The sequence below is a fragment of the Puma concolor genome, chromosome E2 (assembly GCF_028749965.1).
Source record: "Puma concolor isolate L17-30 chromosome E2, mPumCon1.1.hap2, whole genome shotgun sequence".
NCBI lineage: Eukaryota > Metazoa > Chordata > Mammalia > Carnivora > Felidae > Puma > Puma concolor.
The window spans coordinates 26,687,311-26,711,240 of record NC_141681.1 but is presented as its reverse complement, the minus strand read 5'-3'; the positions used below and the strand labels follow the sequence as shown (position 1 = coordinate 26,711,240).

General features: G+C 37.4%; 1 long non-coding RNA gene across 1 annotated transcript in view; it reads right to left on the bottom strand.

The window, feature by feature from the left end:
* LOC147573433 (uncharacterized) overlaps positions 1-23,930 on the bottom strand; it is a 66,822-nt gene that overhangs the window by 5,121 nt on the left and 37,771 nt on the right. Inside the window, exon 2 of the long non-coding RNA XR_015244518.1 lies at positions 8,174-8,302. This is a non-coding gene — a long non-coding RNA (uncharacterized LOC147573433). The remainder of the gene's footprint in view (positions 1-8,173; positions 8,303-23,930) is intronic.

Sequence of the window (23,930 nt, the reverse complement as noted above, 5' to 3'; positions counted from 1 at the left end):
TGAATAGCAGATATGTTCCTTCGTTGTTAATACCAATCTCAAACCTGTAGCAAAACAATCAAAATGTAAAATGCCAAATTCAATTCTATAATCCAGAATGCAATTGTATTTCATTTTTTTAAGTTGATTAAATCTGTATAATTTAAATAACCAGACCATGGCATTTTAGTGGGTGATTTGGCTTACTCAGTGGCTAACTCAATGAACTGCAAACACTGGCTCTATTATGGCTCATGAAACCAAGTTGACCCTGAATATAAGTAGACAATTGTTTCTTTCAGAGCTGGAGTAAAAAGCAAATATTCTTCAAATAGGTGGAAACTGATTCAACAAATGAGTTTGAATCTCACTTTAAAACTTATTTCTATTTACATATATAAAATAATTAGATAAAGTGTACACGTTTTATTATTTCACTTGGCCCATCTGGATAAACCAATGAAAAGAATGATAACGAACATTTATTCAACTCCTATCATGTGCCAGGTACTATGTGAAGTGATTCTGGCTCTGCCAATTCCAACAAAACTTAATCTTTATAGCCATTTTCTGAGTTAGTGGTTATTTTTCTCTTTGATGCAGGAGGAAACTAAGCCCCAGAAGGCTATTTAACTTCGACAAGTTGTCACATGCGTTAAATCCAAGAGTCAAATTAGAGCCCAGTATTCTGCATTATTTTTAACCTCCTTCTCCTACCCCCAAAAGAGATTTTTCAAGACTAACCCTCACTAATTAGACCAATACACAAATTGAACGAAAAGTTTTGTTTTTTGAATTTGATCTGTAGAGACTCTCTTCTGTAAGGAACATCCCCTTTTTTTTTTTTTTTAAATAAGTCAGCTTTCTGAATAAGCGAAACTGGCTGCTTTATGCTGTTTTTCTAGGATCTGCACTTTCTCTGGGTGTTCTTGACTACTGACTTTGCTTTTAATTACTGTTACTGTTTCTAGGTTGGTTATTTCTGAATCATCATTTCTTGCCCAGATCTCTGTAATGAGTTCCACATGTATACCTCCAGCTGTGCCCTCTGGATATGTAGCTACTGGGATGCACAAATGACCTCAAACAAAACATGTCATTATTGAGCACATCAGTTGTTCCAGAAAAGAGCTCTTCCTCCAGACATGCCTTTCTCAATGGATTGTCCAGTCATCTTCCATTTGTATGGTCAAGAAACTTGGACTTCATCCTTAACTCCTTACCCTGCACATCAATGAGTTTTGTGTATTCTATTTCCTATATATTTTTTCAAATTCATTTTGCTTATCCAAAGTGACATGATTCTTCTAGACCACCATTATTGCCTTTATGTCTTCATTAGCCTTCAAACTCATCTTTGTGTCTTTTAAGACTTGTCTTTCCCTCCAATCCAACAAGAAAATTCTTTGGAAAATCATATATGATAATGCTCTGCTCTACCCTAACTTTTGAATGGCTCACCATTACTTTCAGAATAATGTCCAAAGTATTGAACGTGGTTTGCTTGTTCCTGCATAATCTAATGCTTTCTTCTCTTGTCTCTTCTTTCTTGCTCTTACTCCCTGATCCATCCACAATGCCATGCTCTAGCAAAGATATTCCTGGGTTTTCCCAGAGTTTTGAATGCATATGAAACACTCTTTCCTCCTTCTTTTCTTTCTGGTTAATTCTAATTCATCCTTTAAGTTTTAGCTTAGATATCAGCTTCTCTTAAGATCCACCTGTGATCACCTTGTCTGGATAAGGGATTAGTTGATGTGTTTTTTTTTGTTTGTTTTTTTTTTAATTTTTTTTTCAACGTTTATTTATTTTTGGGACAGAGAGAGACAGAGCATGAACGGGCGAGGGGCAGAGAGAGAGGGAGACACAGAATCGGAAACAGGCTCCAGGCTCTGAGCCATCAGCCCAGAGCCCGACGCGGGGCTCGAACTCACGGACCGCGAGATCGTGACCTGGCTGAAGTCGGACGCTCAACCGACTGCGCCACCCAGGCGCCCCTAGTTGATGTGTTTTTGTAACAGCCTAAATTCTCCCCTCATTGCATTATAATTCATGTGTTATTATTTTATGTCCCAGTAGATAACAAGCTTCCTCAAAAGTAGGGGCTGACTGCCTAGTACATGGAAGATTCTGTCTCTCTGTCTCTGTATCTCTTTGTCTCTGTCTCTCTCTCTGTGTGTTTCTGTTTCTCTCAGTTTGTCTCTCTGTGTATTTATTGAATCACAAATGTATATTAAATAATTCCTACTAATGTGCATGACTAATTTACCTTCTTTATTCAACTATTTTTCCCTGTGATAACACTCAATCTGCATTAACACAAAAGCAGAGAATTCTAGAGTTGGGAAAGGCTTTCACATGAAATGTTCTTTATCTGAGTTCCAGGCCAGTTTTATCATTCATTTTCTGCATAAACTTATACACAACATTTGCTCTCCTTGGGATTTAGGGGCCATCTGTTTATATCCCTCTAGATTAGGTTGCCTCACTGTCTCTGATTCTAGGTCACTTTAGAAATGGCCTCAAATTATTCACACGCTTTTAGCATATGTCAAGTCAAAAAAATGCTTATGACTTTGTGTGAGCATAGTAGTCACTCTGCCTTCATTTTTGTCAACCTTCTTTCTGATAATTTTGTTAATCATTTTTAATAAAGTCTGAAATAAAATCTCACTAATTTTTATTTCAAGCACTAAAGCCTGTTCTAATTTTGCTGTTTGAATGTAACCACAAAGGATCTCAAACAAAGCATGGCATGACTGAGCATACCAACTGTCCTCAGAGAGTAGCAGACAATAGATAAGGCATGGCATGATTAATAAGTAGGGTTGACTGAATACATGGACAACATGGTTATGTATACTCAGAGAACTGTGTTTTGAGGTATTAATATTTTTTAAAAATTAGCTTTGTTAGGAAAAGCATCTGTTCTGCTTTTGTGGAATGGACAACAGTATTTCTATCTGATACCTTTAATATATCAATAGTAATCACAGGGATGCGTTTTCTAATTCACGCTGGTAAGTGATGGATGGGAATTACTATTTGGCCAGCACTTTGTACTAAATGGAGTCCAGGGATAATTGGCCGTTGAAATTTTCTCCTATATCAAACAAACCAATCCTTCAAATATAAAATTATTCATCTTATCGATACCAGCCTTCAATCCTTACTCCATTAAATCCTTAAACTCATACTAGAGATGACATAGGAAGCAAATTAAAATGGGATTCTTATAAAATGAAAAAGATAAAATCGTGCCTTCTAAAGAAGCAACTTAATCTTAATAAATTATTTTTAATATTCTTTTTTTCAATGAGGCATCATATTGACCATAAAACGAAGTGTAAAAGGGCACTGGTCGAGGAAACGGAGTTACAAAGAGACCACTACACCCTTGAACAGTTATACCTGTAATAATTTGCTTCATAAATTTTTATGTTGCATTTTACATTTTTTAAGAAAGCGAGTATTCCCAACAGTGCCGTAATTAGAGTTATGACAGTGTGAGAGCAACTGCAGGAAATTATATTTGATCTCTGGAGTATTTAGCTAAATAGTTTTAAATAGGAATTTGTTGCTTTGTTGAAGACAGATTAGAGTAGACACAGAAGACTTTCCTTGAATGGAAGGTGCACACTGTCAGATGGCCCACACTTGCAAACATGGCTTCACAGAAGAGCTAACTGTCAATTAAGAAGATCCAGGAACTGGAAATGATTTGCCTAGGAGATTTATGGAGTATTTGCTGAAATAAAGGGTATCAAGTTTTAAATGTCAAACGTCAATATGCATCGTATACAACCCCTTCTTTTAGAATTTTTTTTTTTGCAGTGTTCTGTCTCTGTAGTTGGAGAATCCAAAGCTCCTGCTAAGAAGACATGTTCTGCATTTCACAAGTCCATTTTCCTCTTTTCTATGCAGAATTGCTCTCTCTATTGTCTGTACCATGAGGATGTTTTCCTGAAAAATAGAATGGAGCTGCCTTTGTTGTCAAGATTCAGGTAGTTTTCAGAAAGACAATGTAGCCCTTCTTAACGTAGCCAGCTTTTGCTTATGCACAAACACACCTCTCAGAAGCTTCTAGTCAACAGTGTGGATTGCTGAGGGCAGTGATGAGAACATTAGAGCTGCTTATGAAGTGATAGCCCTTGTTCCTCTAGTTGTTCAATATAAATGTTCATATATGTTCAATTAGTATGGAGTTTGAGCTACAAAGGAACAGAAGGGATGAGTATTCTATTCAGGCCCATTCATTAGGAGACCACAGTTTTCCTCAGCCGGCAGGTCCATTGGCAGAAAACAGGAGAATAAAGAAGTATTCAGGAGCCACTTGTATAGAACTCTCCACCATCCAGTCTACTGTCAAAGGGAAAACGTCTTGAAACAATATTTTTGTGAATTGCAGAAGCTTATGTATATAGTATTTTCCTGTTAGGGGTCAATCTGCTCTCTCTTAGTGATAAAAAATAATATTAGGAGCACTTCCCATGGAATTATAGTTGGATCTGGAACTTTTTTGGCTTGATCATGGATGTTACCCTCTGTGAGTCCAGCTAGGCAAAGCTGTGAAGCAGTCCTGCTGACTTTTGGGAGGTAAAAGATTGAAAGCCTATCTTCTTTTTTTCTGTACTTCATAGCAGGCTCTTGTTTCTCTGTTAACCAGAATAGCTTCAACTAAAATTATTGTCAAGGAAAGACAGAAGTTGCTCAGGAGAACATGGGATATATAGATTGGATCACTTGGAATAGCGGAATGACCTGGAGGTCCTGAAAAAGGGCAGTTTTGACTCAATATGAAACTAATGTGATAATTTCTTCGGTAATGAGCTGCTCTGGCACAACTGGGCTTCGAGAGAAGTAAGTTGATAATGTTAGAATGCATTGAAGATCTTCACTTGGAAGTCCCAGCTTGCATCAGCCTTTGAGAAGTTTAGCTTTGGAGAAGAGGAAGAATTTTTCCTTGCAGGCTTGTTCAGAGACCTTTTTCTGGCAATGGAAAAACATCATCTCTTGGGCCAAGAGGGACGAGAGATATCATGCAGTCATGAGAAATGAAATGCAATGACCCTACCATGTTTTTTGCTTGGCATGTGGAATTGTGACTGATCTCCTTTGGACTAAGTTCCCAAATTTCTCAGAGGCTTCAAAAAGTAGAGGAAACTCAAAAGTTAGGATGTGAGTTTTCTGCTAATAAGGCTCATATGTTAGAGCAATTACTCATAAAATATATTAAAAGAATGGATGTTGGGAACAAGTTGTAACTTGCTATACCTAATATTCAGAGATACTATGTTATATTCAAATATCTGCACAATATCTTTTTGAGGATGCCCAAGGGCACATCAGACTCATGTCCAACATGGAGTTCAACACCTTTCTCAATAACTAATAATTTATCATGTCTTCTCTATTTCCTGTCTCCAATTTTTTCTATTATCATCTTCCCAGACACATGAGACAGAAAAGTTACAGTCAGTCTAAATGTTTCTTTCTATTTTATAGCTCACATCAATAATTCCTGAATTCTAGCTCATTTTAACCTCAAAAACATCTCAAATCCATTGTGTTGACTGCATCCCTGTAGCTGCTGCTACAATGCTGTCCTCATGAGGTTTTGCTTAGACCATTGCCATAATCTCCTAAGGGGATTCCAGATATGTAGCCTACCACACTCCATTTTATATTTTCTACCAGAGAATTACATGCTTTTCTTAAGAAAATGGACTTTCAGTGGCTTAACTAACATTTTTATAAAAATGAAGTCTCAAATCTTTAGCAGAGAAGGCAAGTCCTTCAGTGAGTTGAACTTTGCCTACTTCTTTTTCATTTTTATATTTATTTATTATATTTTTAGAGAGAGAGAATGAATGTGCACACACACAAGTGAGTGGGGCAGGGGCAGAGGGAGAGGGGGAGAGAGAGAGACAGACTCTTAAGCAGGCTCCATGTTTCAGCATGGATCCTGATGTGGGGTTCGATCCCACGACCCTGGAATCATGACCTGAGTCAAAATCAAGAGTCAGATGCTTAACCCACTGAGCCTCCCTGGGCTCTTTAAACTGACTGAGCCATCTACTTTGCCTACTTATACCACTAGACTAAGATTTTTGCAGGAGGACAAAATTCATTATTTTAAGGAGTCTCCAGGACTTAGAATGATGTTTATGTATGGTAAATCCCCATATATTTATTAAAGCTGAATTGAATTAATTTGTATGGAAAGTAATACTTAAAAGTTGATTCTGTATAGTATTCAAGTCCATTGTGTAATAATTGTCTTTGGTGCCATTTCTGGCCTGTGATGTAGTTTTGCTTACCCTGAACTTCTCCTCAAGCTTCCTCTCTGTTGGTGAAGATGATACCTGCTGCTACTTTATTCCAGAAACTGGATAACCTTCTGCCTTGTTTTTGTGCTGAGTGACCCCTCTGACAGACCCTGTGGCTCTGACCCTTCACACAGTAGAAGCATCCTGGTGTTTTTACTCGGCAGTGGATCGTGATATTTAGAAATCCCTTCATCGAGCACCTTTGATTCTCCAGGGATGCCCATAATAAATATTTGCATTATTAAAAGGGTTATAAACACCCTATAAAAATGAGTGCACAAGGAAGTCACCACTTAGCTTTTGATTATGTCTACCCAAATGAAAAATGAATGAAGGTGTGATTAATAATAAATGTCCTTGTGTTCTTGTTTTAATTTTAACTCATCAGAGAATGTTAAAATTAAAGTGGAGCCAACATTCACTTTATTGTTTTATTAAAGGCAGATTGTGGCCCTCATGTAGCCAATTCATGCAACTTCATAAAACATAGAATTCTAATATCTGTTTTGCCACTTATTAGCTGTTAACTTTATGCATGCTATGTATTCTCTGTTAGCTTCAGTTTCCTCATTTGTATACGGGAGTAATAATAATGTATGTATCACAGATCCATTGACAGTATTAAACAAAGTTGTTCAGCTGATGTATGGTCACCACCAAATATGTATTAGGAGACCATTTTATTTGAGCCTCACCCTTTGTGAGGTTAGCAATCTAGAATTTGATTTTTCTCATTTTAGAGACAAAGCAACATTTTCATTGAAAATGATCTGTCAGTGAGCTCTTTTAAATTTTGCCTTTTTTTTTTTTTTTTCAGTTGAGAAGGATGTGTCAAGAAAAATCTCTTTCTATACTCTGGCCTCCAGAGAAAGGGGAAGTGAGTATTATATTTATGGCTAATGACTGGTAGAGGAAAAGAATTTCACAAATTCTGCCTTACTGGCTATCCTTTCATCCCTTGACTGACATTATTCTAATTTTATTTTTTATCAGAAATACTTTTCTTAAACCTGTCTGGATTTCTACGTATCAGCACGTTGGTGATTGGCTGTAGCTAATCCAGTGCTAGAGCTTGCTACCCTTCAACCCACAACCATCCTTGGAATTCGGATCTTTTCTAAAATATCATGCCATAATCAACATCTTATCAGGATCCAGGACTCTGTCTTTCCTTCTGTCAAGATCTTATAGGAGTATAAATATTTTCTCATTGAACCAATCCATGTGAGAGAAATCATCATCAGTTTGGATAAATATTTAAAATGTTTAACGCTGTCTAATGTGTTCCCTGGGCATGAGGTATCATGAACAGAGGTTGCAGGCACTTCCTGCATAAAATTTATGGCTGCCCACAAAAGAATTTATCTCCCAAATCAGAAGGAGCTACTTTGAGAGTGACCATTAAGATTGTCTAACTGCACCCAATGGCATTTTCTTTCTTTCTCTGACCCTAGTTTCCAGGCTCTAATTGTGGAACTTTTAAGGCAAGGTGGTATTTTCCTCATCGCAATCTTTAGCATTTAGCAGTGCTTGGACTCCAATGATGCTTGGCAATTGATGAATGAGTGAACACTGTGGACTTTATTGCTGCTTTGAAGTTAGTTTTATTTTACTCTACCTTCCCATATAATAATTCACATGGGAACCTGGAAAAGATGTCAGTGCCATAAGGATGCCATTTTTCCTTGTCATAAATCCCCGTTCAGTTTAAGAGTTACACTGGCTCACAGAAACTAATTCTGCCTCCACATTCTGTACACAACTCAAGGAATAGAAGAATGGAATCCCCACTACCTTTCCAAACTCAGGGCACAGGGAGACCAGGAAGCTATGAAAATATCACCATTCTAGTACATTCTATTTACCAGAGAACAATATGGCCTAGGTGGTTGAAGCTTTGCTTGTCACATGTAGTTTCAATGATGGGATTTAGACTGTATCTCATCCAGGAGTGAGGGGTTGAAATGCTCTGAATAGAATGGATATATACTGTCCTGTAGGGAAAAACAAAAAATATTGCAGTGGCAATTAATATTTCTAAAAGCAAAAATGTCCTATGTTGGGAGGGATTTCTTATTTTACTTAATGAGAACTAGTAAAAGGCCCCATATGTGGAAGGGAGGCATGCCCCCTGTTGAAAAAGTTCTGGATATTTTCTCCCTCCTCACACATACCTCAAACATCAGGAGACATGAGGAAAGTGAGTTTTATCCTGTGTATCAGTTATGTAATTGTTCTTTTTAGAGATAAATAGTCTCTAAGCTAGTGTTCTCATAGTTCTCTGCAGGACAATGGTGCTAATATTAGGGTCCAAGGCAGGTCAAGTCCCTTATGACAGCAGTGGCTTCTCCTACCCCAATGCAAAGGAGGCAGATCACCCAAAAAAGGAGAACTATTTCCAGTTGCTTTGGAAACAACACAGTGTTAGGAGGAATATATTAAAAAATTTTTGTGTCTATGAAATCTCTTATCATCTTGTTATAAGCTATTTATCCATTTCCCAGACAAACAGTGAAATATTACAGACATTTTCTCAAAAGGGCCACAAGGCTACCATCTTGAAGCAAGCACATCCCAGCATTAGGGTTGGGTGGTCAGGGTCTGAAAGGGAATAATTAATTCATTGTTTTTGATTCTAGCACAGAAGAACTGGTACCTCCAAAGATAGGAAGAACTGAAAGAAGGAAAGGAGGAGGGAAGAAAGTGGAGAGGAGAAGACAGAAGAGGAGGAAAAAGAAAAAGGAGGTAGGAAAAAAGGAAGGGAAGGAGGCACGGAAGAGCAGGAAAGGAAAAGAGAAAGAAGAGAAGGAAAGAATAAAGGAAAGAAAGAGAGTCTACAAACTAAGGAGGGTTTTGTGGGAGAAAACCCTAGGGAAAACAATGCTAGCTTGCCTTTAATTAGTGTGAAAAAAAAAAGACAAAGTGAACATTTTTTCCCTTTTTGAAAAAAGAAGGCACTACCGTTTGAAATGGTAACTGTTTACAAGACAAACTAAGTTACATGTGAACAACACTATCAGCGTTCCAACACCCAATCTTGCACCATATTGTGTATCCACTTAAGAAAAACTGGCTCCAATTAGGGATCTCCTGTCGAGCATCTTATTTATCTGCTTCCAGAACAGCTGTGAGCCATTCAGGATGCCACCAGTTTTTCCTCATTACACTCTCCTTAGAATTACAGATGTGCCTGGCTCATCCCCAGGGAGCCACATTCTAGTAAACACATCCTTCCTATGTTTCGGGGGCTTCTCTGAAATAAGCTTGTGAACACAGGCTGACATGGTCACTTGAAGTTGGCTTAAGAGACTTAAGGCTGCACATACCCCCTGTAATTTCTTGGGAAAGGAGAGCTGGATAATGAAAAGGATTTAGGGTGTGTGGGGGAAAGGGAGGGAGCTGGTCAAAATAACACACTTTTATTTTTAATCAGTTTTACCAAAAAAGTTGTACTCGTTCAGTTCGTGACTGAGAAGCCGCTGCTGGAGGTGCACATTTCATTGTCACAAATGTATTTAATCAGAGGTTAAGGAAAGAGGCTAGGGCAAGTAGAAGGGGAGGAGGGAATCAACATATTTCAAGTAAGGGACGTATTTTTGCTTTGATAGTACAAACGACTGTATTTTAAGATCTTGTAAAGTGAGTTCTCTCTGTTCCTGGAGAATGGCTTAGTAGGAAATGCATAATGTATTTAGCAAGCTGCCTCAAACTCTTGTTTCCTCTCCTCTCTGCCGCCTCCCCCACCACTACTTGCTCTCAAGTAAATCATTGTAAAGTATTAATGAACACAGTCATAGTTGTATTTATTATCGATAAAGAAAAGAAGGTTCTCATGTTGGCAGACAAGGGGATATCTGGAGAAAAGAAGACTTAATAATTGGTTATAGGATTTATTGAGAAACAAAAGTGTAGGGAGGCTATAGTGTTGGTTTCTAATCTTTTCACATTTCATTGTTGCCCCCCAGCCCAATTTATCTGGGTTATGTGACCTGTAGCCAATGGGATGTCTACGATGCACACAGAGAGTTGATGAATACTTGTGCAATGGGAACTTCCCTCCTTTACTGCTCTTGGGAACCCAGCAATTACCTTGTGCCTATTATCTGTCTAACTGGCAGATAACTACTGACCCATGAGGGATTCCAGCAGAGATTAGTGGAACCAGCCCAGACCACTGAGCACATCCATAGGAACCTGAGCTAAGTAAATAATTGTCTTAAACAGCTAGGTCTTAAAGGGTTACTCTAAGAAGTAAAATCTAGGGGCCCTTGGGTGCTCAGTCAGTTAAGTGTCCCACTCTTGATTTCGGCTCAGGTCATGATCTCACAGTCATGAGATTCAGCCCCAAGTAGGACTCCAATCTGGCTGTGAAGTCTGCTTAAGATTCTCTCTCTCCCTCCTTCTCTCCTGCCCCTTCCCCTCTCTCATGTTCTCTCTCAAAAGAAAAAATAAAAAAAAAAAATAAAAAAATAAATTAAACAGGAAAATCTAGCTAAATCAGAAAGCTGGATAATAAAATGGATTAGGCTGTGTATTGGAATCATCCATATATCTACATTCAGAATCTATCATTTTGCCACACTGTGCAAGATATTGGAAGATAAGACAATTTTCCTTCCTTTACTTTGTTTTGGAAAACAAAGTTACCAGCAATTACACTAGAGGGCTGTAAATATCAAAAGAGGAGACTAGAGTACAGAGATAGGAAATTCAACTCAGACCTGGGAGTTGAGTTAAGGAATGTGCTGGAAAGCCTTGAAAGCAGAACTTTGATGCTGGTGTTAAATGGGTGAAGGTGGTTTGAGGTAAGGTGTGCAGGGGAGGGGAGGGAGTAGGTGGTGTTCTCGACAGAGTGAATATCACACATGAAAGCCTGGAGGGGATAGCAAAGATTGTCTCCTAGAGGAAATAAAAGAAGTTCAGAGCCAAGTCTAGACCTAGCTTTCTATTGTGATACCTTTTATGACCTTCCACTGAGCCTCACTCTGGGAACATTCTGCTTCATTTATCAAGGTCTGGAAAATTTGCTTAAATTTTCCTCCTGGTCTATGAATTTAATGTAAGTGAGATTATTAGTGACATAGCCAAGTGAATGCAGCTCACTGTGCTGGGAGATTTGTAACACCACTTTAGATAAGTAGTAAGCCCTGGGGTATTATATACTCATGTTTGAGTGTCCTTTCCTGGCCAATGGCAATTGCAGAAGGGTATAGATGTCAGATGAATGTTTCCCTGATATGTGTCTATCATGAATAAGCACTGAAATTCTGGCAACCAGATTGCCCTGAGTACTTCACACTACTGTTTTAAGGATGTAGAAATACTGTGAAGGGCACAAAGCACCGATCTAAAGACTTAGAATGCAAGGTGATATTATAACTATAATTTAATTGGATAATAACACCATCTTGATTGGTCAAACATATTATATTAATAGATTTCTAGAGCAGAAAGGAAGTAATAATGGAAGTGTCTCATAATGATGTCTAGTTTTAGAACCTCAGCCTTCCACCACCACTGTTAGCTAGTATAATTCCTGTGTCTTTCAGTTTCTAGGTTCCTAACATACATTTCCCCACATTCTCATTTATTTGCAAAATATACCACTAAGGAAAAGTTGTTCATTTTGGACATTTGACACTAACAATTTTTTAAACAACACATGTAGATTTATCCAGAACAATGGCTGGCACTCACTAAAAACTGTTCTCTTACCCAACTTCTTAATTCTATATAGGCAATCAAGTTCTATGTATTTTCCCAGCTTTAGCAGTATTTAGAAATACCTCTATCACAGAGTGAAAATAGTGACATTATTCAGAATACCTCCTGGTATTTCTTCAGTGCTTTGAAGTTTTCCAGAAAGTGTTCTGTGCACTTGATTGTGTACATCTCATAGCACTCCTGTGCAATGGGTGTCTTCCCATGTCATATACATGTTTTTCATATGAGGAGAAGGAAGTTGAGGAGATAGCCTGATATGGTTAAATCGTCTTGATAAGTTAGAGTCAGAATTCAGATCTAGCTGTGTAATATTGGACAAGTCACCTTAACTCCCTGGGACATGGGAGCTGCATTTTATAGGTAATTAAAACACTTAAGGAGAAGGGCTTGGTTGTTCAGGTGCTAGGGCTCTTCAGCCCCACATCCTCAGGCTTCACTGCCCTATAGGAGTATCTTTGCGAGGCCTTACACTATCACATGGTCTCTGCAGTACAACAGTGAGCGAGTGGGTAGAAAACTGGAGCTATCAAGGCTGGTTTTCACCTGTGGAGGTCTAACTCTGTCTCACTATCAGCTAGGAGACAGAACTAAATGAACGGCATAATCCCTCACTTCCTACCTTACCTCTTGCCTTTTGTCAGATACCAAATAAGAACATGAGAAATTATCATTAGTAACAGTTCTTTATTTCAGATTCAACCTTTAAGGACTTCTGAATTTCATGCCTACATGGCTACTTTAACATAGTGATTTCTCAATATGGAGTTATTCTGCTCCCCTCTCCCAGTGGATATTTGGTGATGTTTGGTGACATTTCTGGATGTCACAACTGTGTATTTGTGTGACAGCGTTCTACTGACACATAGTGTGAGTGGAGGAGAGAGATGCTGCTAAACATCCTACAGTATACAGGTTATCCCTTACAACAAAGAAATATCCAGCCCCCAATGTCAATAGTGATGAGGTTTAGAAACCTTTCTTTAGGGATTTTTTTTTAAAGTAGCATTTATTATACTATCTAATTATGAATATATGCATATTCATTTTAGAACATTTGATGAGAAACAAAATAAGAACACAAGGCAGGAAATTAAAATCATTCACAATCCCACACCCAGAGATAACCTCTGTTAATATTTTTTTCCATTTTACTCACCCCTATCATGTTTGATTATACTTTTTAAAAAGGGGATTGTTGGGGCGCCTGGGTGGCGCAGTCGGTTAAGCGTCCGACTTCAGCCAGGTCACGATCTCGCCGTCCGTGAGTTCGAGTGCCGCGTTGGGCTCTGGGCTGATGGCTCAGAGCCTGGAGCCTGTTTCCGTTTCTGTGTCTCCCTCTCTCTCTGCCCCTCCCCCGTTCATGCTCTGTCTCTCTCTGTCCCAAAAATAAATAAACGTTGAAAAAAAAATTAAAAAAAAAAATAAAAAGGGGATTGTTACGTGCATGTTGGGTAACATATTTTGAAGCTGGCTATGTTATTGTGTCTTAAATGCCAGTCAGTATCAACAGTTTCTGCAAAAATCATTTGGAATGTAGTCTTCTCATTTATGAATTTGTACAGATAATTTAGTCCATCTACCATGGTTGGACTTTTGATTATTTCCAAATAAGGGATATGGCAATGAAGGCTCATAAGATTCCATTTTTCACTACACCAAAGATAATTTGCTTAGGTTACTAATGGCTGAAGTGTATGTAGTTGGTTTTTTCTTCATTCATGGTTTGAATTTTCACATTGTATGCTAAGAGAATATCAAGGTTTCCTTCCACCAGCAATATGTAAGGGCTCCCGTTTCCCACCCGCTTGCCAACCTGGAGGAGGTTGTGTGTCTTAAAGTGAAAATCATTATTCTTGAAATTTAATTCTTGCCTGTTACATAGCAATGCGTAACCACAGAATATGCTTAGAATCCCTTCCTGCACTGGCAGAGATTATTTGATATTTCAAAGGTAGCATCCCTTGGTCCCTAGAGGACATCCCTTAAAGAAATTATTGATTTATATCATCAAAAACCAAGTACTCAAGAAGCAGTCTGAAACCCTGGCTAAAAGCAAAGTATGAAGGTTTCCCAAGAGTCCCATCTGTAAAAGGATCATTGATTTTTGACCTTTTGGGATATTTAATCTCTCTCACTCTCCTTTTTAAAAATTCTCCTAATGTTTTATTATGTGCATGGATAACACGAGGAGGAAGGCAGTGAAACTGAGGGATAGATAAAGGACACAATGTCCCTGGTTTTTGATTGGCATATGCCAAGGACCTTTCAGTAATATTAGGTTTCAAAATGTAAAAATTTTAAACCAACAAACACAAATCATTATTTCCAGGCAGATAGCCTTCTCCAGAGGGATCAGTACTGGTGCTTTATCTGTTTCTTCCTGATTTTATGAAAATATTTCAAATAAGCAAGGAAGAGCTCCATAGAGGCAATTAATTAATCCATCACCCACATTCACATAAAGATCTTCATCTCCAATTGTCCCCACATTGGACTCAAATTTATTTATAAGATATTAATGATCCAAGTGTAGATTTTCAAAAGTTTCTTTGGAATATTCTCTCCTAAATTTGCTGTGGCAATTTTGGGTGTTCTAGGTAATGATCTACCTTGCACATGGTGAATTTCATATTTTAGGCATCTCAGCATAAGTAAGATCTTACACTGATATTAAGTAAAGGCTATAAAAATGTCACTTTCTAAACATGCAAGCATCAGAAAGCTAATAGAAAGAAAAGAGAGCCAATCTCCTCTATTCATTTGAAAATACCCTTTTTTTCCCTTAGAGTGATTGATAATGTATTCATCATCTTCTGATGGGTAACAACCAACCCCAGGATCTCAGTGGCTCATGGCATAAGCATATATTTTGTTGTTTAAGAATCTGCATATCTCCTGATGCTCTGCTGAGCTTGGCTCCAGGGTATGTGTGGGGTTCAGATCTATTCTACCTTTTTGTTCATTCACCTTGGGTCTGGAACCACCTGAGACATGTCTTCAGGACAGATGGCAGAAGTGAGAGAGGCCAAGCCAGGCACGCAGCTCATATAAAGCCTCTGCTCATGTTATGATTCCTAATGGCCCTTTACCCAAAGCAGTCGGGTAAGGAAGCCTAACATCAATGGAAAATATCTTTTGCCTATCCTGTGGAGGATACTTCAGAGCCACAGCAAGTTTTAATTGCTTGCCCAAGGTCACATTGAAGTAAATGCCAGATCCAAGATTAACACACAGTGCTACACTATGTTGTCTTAATTTAGCTTAAAGTGGTTTCTATTTAAAAAAATAACAATGATCCATTCTTGTGCCTGTTCTTGTGCCATTAAGTAGTGAAATCCTCAAAGCGGAAACTTTATTTTATTCTTAGAGCCAACCTCAAGCATGGCACTTATAGAGGAACTCTATGAACTAGGTGCTAATGAAATAATAGTTTAATAAATAAATGTAATAAATGATTTCTAGTAACATATGGGTAAGCAAAGATACATTAGATGTCTCACCCTAAAAATATAATACAAGTGTTCTCTAAAATGAAGGATTTAAAATATTTGTACTTAAGATACTATAGTTGCAGTCATTGCAATGAGTCCCTTTTAATCTGTTTTCAATATGTAATAAAAACACAGAAAAGCGGTTTTATGACCACAGTCCCCTCAGTTATTTTAATTCACTTTATCCTGAGTCTCACTTCTGTGGTGTTTGTATATAATCACTTTACAAGAGAAGCTGCTGCTAAAAAGGAGAGGCCATTGAGTAAAAGTACTTGGGCAACTCCACAAACCCTTTTCCTTGGGACATGAGCTGCAGTCTTGTGACTTATAATTCCTCATGGTTTTCAGGTTCTTGGTCACAAGAATGATGCATTTGTTGCTAAGACACCTGTCTGACATATAACTCCAAATGCAAGAGGAAAATGGACAGTGTTTCTGTTTTTCTTTGTTTCTTTTAAAAGTTGGGTTCATGATATTTGGAACAGAAAGGTGTGTATTCTTGTTAAACTTTAAGAGTTAAATATGCTCATGAACACCACACAAACCTATCGAAACACACACACCTACCGGTGCTTATCTAATAGTTTTAACACAAATAGAAGTTTTCTGAGAAGGAATATCAAAAGATGAAATGGAAAATAAATCTTTCACTGCCTTCAAAGAATATTTGTCTTCAGGCATGTCAAAATTTGGGAGGTGGTGAGTGTGGGAGTATAGTGAATGCAGGTAATAATAGTGTGTGTCATGTCAGACTTAAATCACCAAATACAATCAAAATCTTCATCTTTGTGAGTATCAGCGATGGTTGCCTGGATCCAAAGACAATCTGTGTTTCTTTACCGTAAAATCATGGTTTCTGGATGCAGAACCGAGTTTGAATCTAAGCTCCACCATACTTGTACATTTTCAAATGTCACAGTTAGATTCTTTGAGGCTTAGTTTCTTCATCTTTAAAATTATCACAAAGGCTACTGTAAGGATTTATAAAGATACCTAAGGAACCTAGTCTGATGTGTGACAGCAAGCCATGTGCCAGATAAATTGTGTTTCCAAAAATGGTCACATGGAATTAAAAGGAAATTTAAAGATCAAATTGTATTTGTAATTTTAGCATTAATGCAAGGTTGAAGTAGGACACAGAACTATCTCTGTCTTGGGCATATTTACTGCTGATAAACAAACATATTAGTGATCCAAGACTCCTCATTTAGCACACTCTTGTAAATAGGTAATGAACACCAGAATGAATATTCTAGTCCATGTTATGTAGCAGAAAATCCTGGGCTTCAAAGTAAGAAATTCATCATTTACTAGGTGTGTACTTCAGCCAAATTACATTACTTTTCTAGGCCTTTATTTCCTAATTGGTAATTATAGTACATTTGTTGTGAAATACTGTGTATTAAACCTGTCAATATATTCATTAATTCATTTATTTATCAAGCAACTACAAAATGCTAGCCCCTATGGGAATTCCTGGGTGTAAAGGAGTGAAAGACTGATATTGGCATCATCCTGACTTTTACCAAGGTAGGGAATACATGATATTCCCCTTTTTGGTACTTTCTCAGTTTTAAATTGCATATTGATAGTAAATATGCAAAACAGATGCTGGGGGAAAATAAAGTGAGACAGGCATTTAAATAGGGTTGAAAAAGGACCCCTCTCTAGGGAAGCTTTGTTTAAGTTGGGACTTGATGAATGAGATGCAGCTAAGCAAAGAACATTCTGGACATAGAGGACAGTATATGTGAAAGCTCTAAGAAAGTGCTAATACTCCTTAAAGTAAACCTTCAAATGTGGGTGATAATTAAACATGAGAAATCATTCTAATATTTGTGATTCCATGTAAAGCTGTTGGATTCCTAAAGGCATTGGGAGAATCTATGCTCTGTTTATTTCTTTTATTTCTTTCTTTTTTTAAATTCAAGTATAATTAACATACAGTGTTACATTAGTTTTAGGTGTACAATACAATGATTCACAATTCTATATATTACTCACTGCTCATCATGATAAGTATATTCTTAATCCCCCTTTACCTATTTCACCTATCGTCCCCACCCAACCCCCCTGGCAACCACCAGTTTGTTTTATATATTTAAGAGTCTGTTTTTTTCTATTCTTTTTCTTTGTTTTGTTCTTAAATTCCACATATGAATGAAATCACATGGTATCCATCTTTCTCTCACTTATTACATTTAACATTTACCCTCTAGATCCATTTATGTTGTTGCAAATAGCAAGATTGCATTCCCTTTATGGCTGAGTAGTATTCCATTGTATATACATATCATATTATCATCACATCTTTATCCATTCATCTGTTGATGGGCACTTGGGTTGCTTCCATCATGTCTTGGCTATTGTAAATACTGCTACAATAAACATAGAGGTGCATATACCTTTCCAAATTAGAGTTTTCATTTTTTTTTTGGGTAAATACCCAGTAGTGGAATTACTGGATCATATGGTAGTTCTATTTTTAATTTTTGAGGACCCTCCATAATGTTTTCTACAGGGGCTGTACCAGCTTGCATTATCGACAGTGCACAAGAGCTCCTTTTTCTTCACATCCTCACCAACACTTGTTTTTCTTGTGTTTATTTTAGCCATTTCGACAGGTATGAAGTGACATCTTGTGGTTTTAATTTGCATTTTAATGGGCACTTCCCTATTGCTTAGTGGGGATGGGCCAAGATGGTGGAATAGCGTGGAAGTTCCCTGCTCCTTTGGTCCCTAAAATGCAGCTAGATCAGCACCAAACCATTTTGTACACCTAGAAAATTGATTTGAGGACTAACACAATAGTCTGCATAACTTGAGCCACAGAACTCGGCAGTAATTCTTTTTCTTCCTCCGAAATGACAAAATGAAGGAATTCACACCAAAAGAAAGAACAAGGCGAAATGACAGCCAGGGACTTAATTAACAGATGTAAGCAAGATGTCTGAACTAGAATTTAGAGTCATGATAATAAGAATACTAGCAGGGGTTGAAAAAAAAAGCATAGAATCCTTTTTTGCAGAGATAAAAGAATTAAAAGCTAGTCAGAACAAAATTAAAAATGCAATAACTGAGTTGCAATCTTGAATGGATGCCATGGCAGCAAGGATGGATGAAGCAGAACAAAGAATCAGTGATACAGAAGACAAACTTCTGGAGAATAATGAAACAAAAAAAAGAGGGAAACTAAGGCAAAAGAGCATATAAGAATTAGAGAACTCAATGACTCATTAACAAGGAATAACATCTGAATCATAGGGGTTCCAGAAGATGAAGACAGAGAAAAAGGGGTAGAAGTTTAATGTGTGCAAATCATAGCGGAAAACATTCCTAATCTGGGGAAGGACACAGAGATAAAATTCCAGGAAGTTCAGAGAACTCCAATTAGATTAAACAAAAATTGACCATCAACAAGGCATATCATAGTCAAATTCACAAAATACACAGATAAGGAAAGAATTATGAAAGCAGCAAGGGAAAGAAAATGTCCTTAACCTATAAGGGAAGACCAATCAGGTGTGTAGCAGACCTATCCACGGAAACTTTGCAGGGCAGAAAAGAGTGGCAGGATATATTCAATATGCTGAATCAGAAAAATATGCAGCCAAGAATTCTTTATCCAGCAAGGCTGTCATTCAAAACAGAAGGAGAGATAAAGAGTTTCCCAGACAAACAAAAACTAAAGGGGTTTGTAACCACTAAACCAGCACTAAAAGAACTTTTAAGGGGGACTCTCTGAGGGGAGAAAAGACAAAACAAAACAAAACAGATCAAAAACAACAAATACTAGAAAGGACCAGAGAACAGTATCAGAAGTTCCAACTCTATAGGCAACACAATAGCAATATGTTAATATTTTTCAGTACTCACTATAAATGCTACTGGACTAAACACTCCAATCAAAAGACATAGCATAACAGAATGGATAAGAAAACAAGATCTGTCTGTATGCTGTTTACAAGAGACCCACTTTAGACCTAAATGCACTTTCAAATTGAAAGTGAGGAGATGGAGAACCATCTATCATGCTAATGGTCACTGAAAGAAAGCCAGAGTAGCCATACTTATATCAGACAATCTAGATTTTAAAATAAAGATTGTAACGAGATGAAGAAGGGCATTATATCATAATTAAGGGGTCTATCCACCAAGAAGGTCAAACAATTGTAAACATTTATGCCCCCAATGTGGAATAACCCAAATATATAAATCAATTAATCACATACATAAAGAAACTCATTGATAATAATACCATAATAGTAGGGGACTTCAACATCCCACTTACAACAATGGATAGATCATCTAAGCAAAAAATCAATAAGGAAACAATGACTTTAAATGACACACTGGACCAGATGGACTTAACAGATACAATCAGAGCATTTCATCCTAAAGCAGTGGGATACACATCCTTCTTGAGTGCACATGGAACATTCTCCAAAATAGATCACATACTGGGACACAAATCAGCCTTCAACAAATACAAAAAGATCGAGATCATACTGTGCATATTTTCAGACCACAACACTATGAAACTTAAAATCAACCACAAGAAAAAATTTGGAAAGACAACAAATACTTGGAGACTAAAGAACATCCTACTAAAGAATGAATGGGTTAACCAAGAAGTTAAAATTAGAAAGTACATGGAAGCCAATGAAAATGATAACACCACAGCCCAAAACCCCTGGGATGCCACAAAGGTGGTCATAAGAGGGAAGCATAGCAGTCCAGGCCTTCCTAAAGAAGGCAGAAAAATCTGATACACAACCTAACTTTATACCTTAAAGAACTGGAAAAAGAGCAGCAAACAAAACCCCAAATCAGAGAAAATGGGAAATAATAAAGGTTAGAGCAGAAATCAATGCTTTCAAAAAAAAAAAAAAAACAACCAAAAAACCCAAAAACCAAAAAAGCCCCAAACCCAGTAGAACAGATCAATGAAACCAGAAGCTGGTTCTTTGAAAGAATTAGTAAAACTGAGAAACCACTAGCCAGTTTGGTCAAAAAGAAAAAGGAAAGGACCCAAATAAATAAAATCAAGAATGAAAGAGGAGAGATCACAAACAACACTGCAGAAATACAAATAATAATAAGAGAAATTTATGAGCAATTGTATGCCAATTAGTTGGGCAATCTGGAAGAATTGGACAAATTCCTAGAAACACATACACTACCAAAACTGAAACAGGAAGAAATAGAAAGTTTGGACAGACCCATAACCAGTAAAAAAATCAAATTAGTAACCAAAAATCTGCCAAAAAACAAGAGCCCAGGGACAGATGGATTTCCAGGGGAATTCTACCAAGCCTTTAAAGAAGAGTTGACACCTATTCTTTTGAACCTGTCCCCAAAAATAGAAATGGAATGAAAACTTCCATACTCATTCTATGAGGCCAGCATTTCCTTGATTCCAAAACCAGACAAAGACCCTACTAAAAAGGGCAAATACAGACCAATTTCTCTGATGAACATGGATGCAAAAATTCTCAAGATACTAGCCAACCAGATCCAACAATACACTAAAAGAATTATTCACCATGATCAAATGAGATTTATACCTGGGATGCAGAGCTGGTTCAATATCCACAAAACAATCAATGTGATATATCACATCAATGAAATAAAGGACAAGAACCACATGATCCTCTTAATAGATGCAGAGAAATCATTTGACAAAATACAGCATCCTTTCCTTATAAAAGCCCTCAAGAAAGTAAGGATGATAGAAGGATTATACTTCAAGATCATAAAAGCCATATATGAAAGACCCAATGCTAATATCATCCTCAATGGAGAAAAACTGAGAGCTTTCCCCCTATGGTCAGGAGTAACACAGGGATGTCCACTCTCGCCACTGTTATTCAACATAGTATTGGAAGTCCTAGCCTCAGCAATAAGACAACACAAAGGAATAAAATGCATCCTCTCTGGCAAGGAGGAAGTCGAACTTTCACTTTTTGCAGACAACATGATATTCTATATAGAAAACCCAAATATTCCACCCAAAACTGCTAGAACTGATCCAGAAATTCAGCAAAGTCACAGGATATAAAATCAATGCACAGAAATTGCACAGTTGCATTTCTATACACCAATCATGAAGCAACAGAAAGAGAAATCAAGGAACTTATCCCATTTACAATTGCACCATGTTGCTTAGTGATGTTGAGCATCTTTTCATATGTCTGTTGGCCATCTGTATTTCTTCTTTGTAGAGACGTCTATTCATGTCTCCATTTTTAATTGGAGTGTTTTGTGTGTGTGTGTGTGTGTGTGTGTGTGTTTGTGTGTGTGTGTGTTAAGTTGTATATATGCTTTATATATTTTGAATATTACCCCCTTATTGGATATTTAATTTGCAAATATCTTCTTCCATTCAGTAGATTTTCTTTTTGTTTTGTTGGTAGTTTCCTTCACTGTGCAAAAAAATTTTTTTTATCTTGGTGTAGCCCCAATAGTTTAATTTTGCTTTTGTTCCCCTTGCCAAAGGAGACATATCCAGAAAATCAGTTCTATTTCTTAATAGTCTTGAATATTTCATTAACCTTTCTGATATTTTGTATCCTCACTTTGATCCTCAGTAAATTCATTTTCTTTTAGCCTCTTTTTTTTTTATTGTTCAGTCTGGCCATGTTGAAAGAGATAGAAGGTGATAATTTGTAAGTAAGAGAGATGTCATTGAAAATCATTCTTAGTACACATAATCATCCAGAAATGTTAGATATTTGTGTAGCTTTAAATTTGCTCATGTTTACATGTCTAGTAGTCTACTTGTGGATGAGATTAACTAGATGCTCATCAATCTTATTTATTCTCCTGAGCATACAGAATGACGTATTTCCAAGGCTCCCTGGCAATTAAATTGGGGTCTATGACTATGTTCTGATCAACAAAATGGAGGGGAACAAGGACTGCATTCCTCTCATAGACTTGGTCATAAACTCATGCATATGATATTCATGCTTCCATGCTATTTTGTTCCATTCTTTAGCAACTGTGGAGACCACGTGTAATGCATGGTACACAGGAAGAACCTGGGTCCCCCCATCACCATTGGAGAAGAGCTACCAGGAGAGCTGCTCCCTGTTGGGTGGGCAACAAATTAACTTCAGCCAGTGAGATTGGGGGATTGTTTACTTTAATAGCAGACATCCTTTATCTTGACTAATACATGAATCCTGTGCATGTCAGAGGCCATTATAGCCAATAATACATCAGCTGAAAATCTGATTTTTTTAAAGTTTCTTTTTTTAAAGTTTGTTTATTTTGAGAGAGAGAGAGAGAGAGAGGGAGAGAGAGAGAGAAAGAGAGAATATGAGTGCAGAAGGGGCAGAGGGTGGGGGGGAGAGAGAGAATTCTCTCTGGCAGTGCAGAGCATGTCATGGGGCTCAAACTCACAAATTGTGAGACCATGACCTGAGCCAAAATGAAGAGCCAGATGCTTAACCAACTGAGCCACACAGCCACCCCTAAAAACCTGATTTTTGAAGAAGTCATCACTTTAAAAACTTCCTCTTAAAAAGTATATTACAATATCTTTTTTCCCCTAATTAAATGACAGTTTTTAGATCATCTTAAAATGATGGGGTTGAGAGACAAAGTTCTCATAATCCATTAGGTTGGGATTTAACCACAAAATGGTGATTAAAATTCAAAGATACTTTATTCTTTATTCTTTGTAAATAAAAGGAAATGGCTAGTGCCCCATAAAATCTAACAAAAGGAGCCTCTGGTTGAAGGTAAAGTAGGGTCCACTACGTTGGATACGTTTTACAGAAAAGAATTTAAACACATATGCAGACATAGACACACACAAACACACATACACACACAAACACATATACACACATGCATAGACACACACAGACAAACCTTATAATGTACATGACATTTCCATTGTCCTTAGAGCCAGCTTTTTTTCTGGAAACATTTAAGTATTAAAAGCTCTTGTTCAAGGTAAATATTTGTCTTCCATGCAAGCTGAGCATACTTATTGAAAACCACTGGTGCAGGTTAATGTCGTGGATGACCACCCATGCAGGGAGTGTGGACATAGCAGAGGACATGAGATCAGAACTCAACTTTGCCTATTGCTATATACATTACTTTGGTAAGGCATCAGTCTCTTCATGTGTAAAGAAATGATAATGCTTTCCTTCAGGACAGTTTTGAGCCTTACATAACCAGTCTGACACCTCTCTGCCTTTTCAATTCTTACACACTGATTGCTATGCTTTGAGAAGGAATTACTCAGTTTTTCAGGTTTACTTTATCTTCAGATGTACCTAAGGGCTATTCAACAATTTTTCATATATCTCTGGTCATGTACCTCCCATATGTCCCAAAGCATCCGTTCCAAGCTTTGATTGCTTCCTTCTGATTGGCTATTCTAGAATAG